The following is an 8,323-nucleotide window of genomic DNA, read 5'->3' on the forward strand; positions in this document are numbered from 1 at the left end:
TCAACCCTCCATGAACACTTGCAAATGGTGGGAAATTTCAAACCTGCTTCAGGGAGACAGAAAACTAATGGCATCCTTTGTTTCTTGTGTGTGTTACTATTGGAATCAGTTAGTATTGTGTAATAAGTTACTTATGTGTATAACTATTGTAATAAGATATTTCACCTTCTCTCCTTTTATCTCATCTTCTCTTTACTTATACTTTTATCAAATATACAGCAAAAATTCTCCTTTCTTTGTGAACTTTACAGCACTCTTTTTCCTAAATAATATAAGAATTACCAATGTTGATTACTAAACAACAATGCTAAGAATTTACATGCATCACCTATAGCGTTTATACTGATTCTGAAATACAGGTTTATTATTCCCATTTTACATATACAAAGAAATAAAAATATCTGCTTTTTGTCAAACATTAATTGATAGATTTTAATTATGAATGTATTTTTTGAACTAGACTATACACCTCTTGTTAGAGAATCAAATACTCCCTATAATACATTTATGGTTTTGTACCTGTATGTTGCTGCATTCAAAATTAGTATCATCACTATAGTAAAACAGGTAGGACCTCAGGTTGGAATATCCAAAATTAGAAGTACTAATGTGATCTTTATAAAATAATTCCCTTTTCTCATACATTCTCAAAGATTCAAAAGTAATTGATTCATTCCTTTTTTTCTCCTTAAACTTTGGATATATATAAAGACAACATCAATGGGATTTACTTGTTTTTAAATATCACGAGAATATAAAATGGTCTGAGCTCACAGAAATTAGTATAAAAGAAAGTACACAAGATTCTGTATACTTTCGTCCTATGATAAAGGTAAAAAAACAACAACATGTAATTACGATGAATCATAAACCAAACAGTATTTGTTACCATGTGTTCTCACTCTAACTGCCTTGTCGGTCGAGGAAACTGAAGTTTCAAGAAGTTTAGAAGCCAACAGGCAGAACACACATGAGCTCCTTCTTGTATTGTGTTTCATATGCAGCCACACATGCATGTATACGCACAGACACGTGTGCACACACATAAGCTTGCACACTCTGTGTTAGCTTTCAAGATTAGTGCCTGACCCTCCCCACTGGTGTGGGCCAGCTGCAGACGCCAGCCTCTCAGCTTTCAACTTGAAGGGACACAGCGCCTGCCCTGTGGGGTGGGTGGTAACTCTTCCCTAAGGTTCCACGTGATTCTCCTCCAATACCTGGTTATCTGTAGTTTAGTTCAAATTCTCTCGATGCAAAACAAAACCAAACAAGAAAAAAAGTGTAGTTTGTGTGTTCTGACTGGAAACTGATAAACATACATACTTCTTTCATCCTAGTTTTGGAAGAAGAAAAAAAGCAAAGGGGAGACACAGTTGGACCAGGTTCCTCCTGTCTGCTCTGCCAGCTTCCTGGGAGCTGTGCTGACTGCATAGGTCACCTCAGCTGTAGGACCTCAGTTTCCTTTTCTGTTTTAAACAAAAAGGACATTCTACTGCCAGCTCCAGGACTGCATAAATTAGTTGACAAGATGTAAGCAAAGGGTCCTAGTACAGTGAGACACACTGAGGCACGTAGCAGGCCCTCGACAAGTCAACTGACTCAGGGAGCTGCCGTGCAATGACTTAAAATCCCTCCCTTTCCTCAGTCAGTGACAGCGTCTCTAGCTGTTCCCACGTGGAGGTGGGCGCCTGCAAACAGGAAATAGAGCCCAAAGATCCGCCCTGGGGTAAAGTGAACCCCAGGGAAGAGAGACACAGCTTTTCAATGATGATAAGCAAAACGATTCTGAGTTTAACTCTTTGGAAAAGTTATTTCATAACTATGAATAATGATGAAGTGTGATTCTGCGATGAAAAACCTATAAAATATTATTCCAACTGCCAGATTTGGGATGCATTTTATAATGTTTGTGGTTGATGATTTACTAGATATGAAAGTATCTTTCTGTAATATAAAATTATACAAGAGCTATCATTCCACCAAGACTACAGAAGAACAGTTTTTGTGATACTACGAAAGTGCATGCAGCTTAGCAGAATTGGAAACAGTGTTATGAGGCATTCAATATACCATGAAAAATGAGCTTTTTCGTATGAATTATCATTCTAGGAGGCTACATCCCAGATAATTCAGGGATATTTCTGAGAGTCTGCTGCATGGCAGGAGGTATGCAGGGCCCTGTGGAGAGGACGGTGGCCTTTGTCACTTTGTCACTGAGTGCTAGGTCCTCCCATTCATCACCTCTAGGACCTCCTAGAGCAACAATTTCAGACATGTAGGGGGGGCTTGATCATAGTTGGGGGATGCTTCTTTGAAATCCCAGAGAGATAGATGGATTCTTATCACACTAACATGTAGGAATACTCCCAAATTTTCCAATGTATTGATTTTAACTAAACAATAAGCAATGGTACCAGGTCAGGATGGCCCCCACCTAACCAAGGATGCTCTTACCTATCCCATCTCCCTAAGGTGGTGATTTCCAGGTGAAAATCTATGGGAAGTTACTTCCTTCTGATAATAGTTGTCAGTTCGGACTGCTGTAACAAACATATCAGAGACTGCAGGGCTTAAACAAGAAACATTTATTTCTCAAGGTTCTGGAGGCTGGTAAGTCCAAGATCAAGGTGCCAGCAGATCCACTGTCTAGTCAGCGTTCTTCCTGACTTGCAGATGGCTGTCTGTCCTCGTATCCTCACATGGCAGAGAAAAGGGAAAGAGAGAGAGAGAAGAAGCAAGCTCTCTCCTGGTGGCTCTTCTTATAAGGGCACTAATTCCATTCACGAGGGCTCCACCTTCATGACCTAAGCACCTCCCAAAAGCCCCAACTCCCAATACACATTGGTGGGTAAGATGTAAACATGAATTTTGGGGGGAAACAAACATTCAGTGGATAGAAGAGTATTCCTCAAATCTACGCTCTAGGAACCATATTCGTGCACTCTGGCAAAGGACCCTCAAGTTTCAGCCTGAGCATATTGCCTACATTAAATGAGTGAGTTCTGTCACTATTCTCCAAATTAAAAGTTATTGCAATAACGTTTCCTAAGGCCCCTGGTTTGATAACCCCTAAACTTTGTCATTCAGGCAAGTTGTAAACTCTGAATTAAAACACTAAGTCCTAGTCTCCTGGGATTTGGGGACTGTTGCTTGACATCCATAACCTTTGTTTTCCCATTTGTATAATTTGTCTAATAAATGAGCATGTTCTCTGCCAGGCTTGTGCCGAATGTTAATGAGAAAAGGTCATAGATTAATTTATAAAAAGGAAATAAATGAGTCTGGGTAACTTCCATGTGCTCAGGACTATGTGTGTTGCTATTTTGGAACCATTATTTTCACTATTTTTTAAGCCACGCAAACAAATTTATAAAGGTTAGGTAATTTGTCCAAGGTCCCTGAGATAGACATTAAATAACTAATAGGGCCTGAATCTCATTCAAGTTTGAACACCAAACACTGGCCATTTCTACGAGGCCATACTCTGAAATGAGATCTCTTCCAGCACACATATGAAAGTCTGTGGCTTTGAAGAAGACCTTCTCTACCTCCTCAGACATATCAAAGCTGGGTGCTGAATATAAAATCCCCAATTTTATACTTCTCAAGCTAGTGAAAAAAATCAGAATTGCAAACTAGTAGCTACAGCTATGAAATCACAATGATTATGAAGATGCTTTGCAGTCTATAAAAGTTACTATAGATTGGTCCTGTTAAAATCCCTGTTTATTTCTCTTGCACTGGGAAAGGATAAACAGAATTGCTTTTTGCTAGAGACAGAAGATTATATTCTCATCTGAGGGTGAATCCAGTTGCAGCTGGGCCTTTATAATCGTGACTCATTTAAAATGCCTCGTTATTAAAACTGGATTGTGACTTTATTCAATTGAGACAATTATGTGTTCTGTGTGATTCAAATCAATGATTTCAGGCAGCAGTTGATTATTTCAGCTTAATTTGTTGTGCCTTTTGCTTTTTTAGACAGCCATTGGATATCAGAGTCTGAAATTAGATTTGAATTTCCTTCTGGGGAAATTTCATATGTATATTGCATTAGCTTTCATAAGTGTCATGGTACTTTTCTCCCTATGCAAGTTCATACACAAGCTCAGGGAATATCTATCTATTGACAGTATAGGTTCATAGATTTCTGAGCAGTAGCCTCTGTTCTCTGTAAGGCAGGGCTGTCTCTGAAGCCACGGGACAGTTAAGCACACTCTGTTGGGACAGGCTCATCATATCTACCAGCCCAGCTCCAGAGCACTTTGATGAAGCAATTTCGTCCTCTGTTGTCTCTCTTTTCTCTGCTTTCTAGGAGGAAGTGTTCAGAAATCAGTGGCAGCCCCAGGAAATGCTGCCATGAAGATGAAGCCAATATGTGCCTCTGCAGGGGGAAATGGCCCAAGCCCTGCTCCCCAAGGGTTGCTGGCAAACTGTGGTACACAGGGACGATGAGGCATATTCTGGTAAACAAGCTTTCCCTCCAACTTATTAAGACGCCTGCAGGCTCGAACGCATCCTGTGGAGGTGGCCATGTCCTCACAGCCTCACTCATTGCAGAGGTCATTTCTATTGCCATGCCCGGCCTCTTCCCGGTCATGCCCTGGGGGTTGGCAATAAAATCATCATATCCGTGTGTGAAATGATGATTTTTAGTTTTTGGAAATACATAAAATCACGAGAATGGGAAACTCACTTCTAGCATTGGGATACATATGCTTAATAATCCATTGTAGGAGTTATCCGACAAGGGAGGAAAACCCTGTGGTGAACGAGATGTGCTAAAGAAGGGTGAGGATCTCCATGGACCAAGTCAGTGTGTAAATTATGAAAATATTCATGTTTATAGCAATCATCAGCTTTGTTTTTCAAAAAAAAAAAAATGGAACTAATACTATGAGAGATTGCAGAGGCAGTAAGTAGCCTAATTGGAATTTGAATCAATATACGTCTGACTGCCAAATCCACACACAGGCTGATTCGCAGATTTTAGAACAGCAGGTATCTATCTTAAAAGATATGCAGGTATATATATACACTACCAAATGTAAACTAGATAACCAGTGGGAAGCAGCCACATAGCACAGGGAGATTGGTGTTTTGTGATCACCTAGAGGGGTGGGATAGGGAGGGTGGGAGGGAGGGAGATGCAAGAGGGAGGAGATATGGGGATATCCGTATATGTATAGCTGACTCACTTTGTTATAAAGCAGAAACTAACACACCATTGTAAAGCAATTAGACTCCAATAAAGATGTTAAAAAAAAAGATACGGAGGAGATAGCATTTTAAGGGAATTTGGGTGTCGTGATATTTAAATGTCGTTTCAAACTTAAAGGATGGATGATTTTATGGTTGATTGAACCTCCTGTGGGAGATGAGAACTGAGGTAAGGGAGGTTTTAAGAAAGTACTGAGACTTGAAAAAAAATCTATTCCTGTTTTATACAATTTCAAATTAAGACCAAGAAGGTCATACAGAGATGGCTCATTGCCCTAGGGAATCATGCAAACTAAACCAGAAATTGGTATGGCTGTGACCTCCAAGCTCCAAATCCAAGCCCTCTGCTACTTAGAGAGAAGAATTTATGGATAAAAAATTTGAAAATGATATCAAAATCAGAAATGCTTGACTATTTAAATGTGGTCCAACAAGAATCACTAGCACAGGCCAAAAATCATCTCAGTGATTCAATGGGCATACTGTGAGCTTTAGTTGTAATTCCTGAACCAGGTAATAGATCTAGACCAGGAAATAGATAGCCTAAATAAATATACAATCTGAACGACAAATGCCCTACCTTGTGTAGGTTTTCCATTAGAAACATCCATGCATTACAAAGGAATCTTTTCCATGGGAGGGAATGATGATGCTCTAACTCGGGCTGGGGGGAGGATTCAGTATAGGATCATAGCCCAATTCTGTTCCATTTCTAAAAACATGGTGTTACAGCTTGAAATCTTAGATCTCCTGGACATTCTCGGATGCCATGTGAAAGACCAATACTATTTTACAGCTCACTAAGCTTAATTTGTTGGTGTCAATCCCAATCTAGAGAATCGATAAAATGCCAAACTCGGGGGGAGACTACTCACTTAATTCTCCTTGTGGTTTATTTAATTGTATTTTGCTTGCTCTCACCCAAGGAAAATTTCTAAAGAAAAATAATATTTTTAATGCTTAGCAGATCAGAAAACAGGTCTTACTCTCTCACCCACTTTGCGTGTTCTCTGTCCCCAGGCCACGTTTCCTGTTCAGCTCCTTATTAATTATCTAGACTTTTGCAGTTGTCTACTTATAATACGTCCAACAATTTCCAGATGAAAATACTTAGCTGCCATAGTTTTAACTTCATAATCTTCCTTGTGCATCATACCAATTTCCTGGAGTGAGGAGGGAGGTGACACAGTGCTTTCCTCACTAATTATAGGATTGTCTTAAATTCTGTAGTCTGCTATTTAGAGCTCCATCCAAATAATTCCATCTACTTGTGTAGCCCCATTCCTCATGATACCTTCATGTGTATTTTCTACAGCACATAACTGTGGGGCATCTATCTCCCCTGCTCCCATGGCTTCAGATAATACCTGAGTACTTATAACCCTCAAATCATGAACCCAGACTGTTCTTTTGAGATATATATATATATATATATATATATATATATATATATATATATATATATATATATATATATAATTTCTGCCTCATTTAGATGTTTGACAAACAGTATAGCTTGAAGATTCTTGTGTGTGTGGTTTTTTTTTACCCAAGCAGTTGCTCCTTCCTGTGTTTTACATTTTAGTAAATGGCACAAACATCAATCCATTAAATCAGGTGCCACACTTGATTCCTTTCTCTCATTCTTGAGTGTCCACAGCATCACAGTATCTTTGGTTTATATATTAGCTCATTTTCCATTGTGTTTCCACTCTGTATCCCGACTATACTATCTTTGTCCCTGTCATCAATTTTCCTCTCCAGGAACATGGGAGTAGCCTCTTAATTGACCCATAATCTCACGACGGTCCAGTTATTCCACGCTTCCACAGAGCAGTGTTTCCAAAATGCAGATCTGATCTTGACATTGAGACCTGGTCTAAATGTCTCAATGAGGTAGAATCTGGAATCTCAATGTCATTTGCTCTTCAGGACCTGTTACACAGCTCTAAGCTCTACTACTGTGACATTTTTCAAATTTCAGAAACATGTTCTTAAGTTTTTGAAACAAGTCCTTTGCATGTTTTTTTCTCTTTGCCTAAAACACTTTCCCTTTGTAATTCTCAATCACCCTTTAGATTTCTCCGTAGATATACTTGTCTTCAAGGATTATCTGATGACACCACAGCTAGATTAAATGTCTCCCTCCTATGTTTTGCCAGATGATCTGTTCTAACTCCTAACATCACATTCATGCGATATCAGAATTACCTGTTAACTGTTTGCTTCTTTCCCCACTGGAAAATATACTTCTCAGGGACAAATTTCTAAGGTGTATTCACTGTGTGTTCTTAGCATACAGTATAGTACATGAGATACAAGACAGACTCAATGTATTCTCAATGAGTGAAATTTTACCCCCTTCCCGGGGCTCTCACCAGTAAGTCATTGTTTTCTGTGTCACTGCTAAGCTCCCTTTACACAGTGCATTCACCTGATCTCAGATCTTAAGAAACATTAAAAAAAAAAAAAGAAGTAGCTTACCTTTCTCCCCCTGAAATCCTTCCTGAAGACACCAATTCATGGTGATCATCCTCTTCTTTAAAAGTCTGCAGAGCCTATTATTAAAAAAAAAAAAATGACATCTTATTTTATGTCCTTTCCAGCCTCTCTTCTCCCCATGCAATAAGTTCATGATTTTACCTAAGGGAAGGTTTTGTTTTATTCCCCAACCCATAAAAATATTAAAGAGTATTTTCTCATCATTAAATGACTTCCAAAGACATGGTTTCTTCAGAATTAGAAGCCATTTTCTTCATACCTCTTCAGAATTAGAAATACCAATACCATTCATCTGTAACCTTCAGAGCATTAAAATAACACAACAACCAAAAGGCACTGGTGTTTTGTTTGTTTCTGAGTCTGAAAAATATTCATGAATTGTTTGCTTTTTGTTGATTTCCCACTTGTAGTCAGTTCAAGGTCCACCGTTTCATGACAACTGTGTCCCAGAATGGGGAGACATATTTAACAAATTAGGTAGAATATATTTTGCAAACTCAGCTTAATATCGATTCTTGATGATTCCAAGTATTAACTTGGGCTGGGCAATCCCAGCATCAAGCCCAGGAGCCCTGATGTTAGCGCAGATGTAAGAGCTGCC

The 8,323-nt window shown here is 38.9% G+C and overlaps 1 long non-coding RNA gene across 1 annotated transcript; it reads right to left on the minus strand.

The window, feature by feature from the left end:
- Positions 1 to 6,094: 6,094 nt before the first annotated feature.
- On the minus strand, positions 6,095 to 8,050 carry LOC309833712. Its single transcript, XR_014297799.1, has 3 exons — positions 7,982 to 8,050; positions 7,705 to 7,778; positions 6,095 to 6,154 (listed from the first exon to the last, which is right to left on the minus strand). It is a non-coding gene; the product is annotated as an uncharacterized lncRNA (long non-coding RNA).
- Positions 8,051 to 8,323: the final 273 nt, after the last annotated feature.

This window comes from Grampus griseus, assembly GCF_964374135.1.
Source record: "Grampus griseus genome assembly, chromosome: 15".
Lineage (NCBI taxonomy): Eukaryota > Metazoa > Chordata > Mammalia > Artiodactyla > Delphinidae > Grampus > Grampus griseus.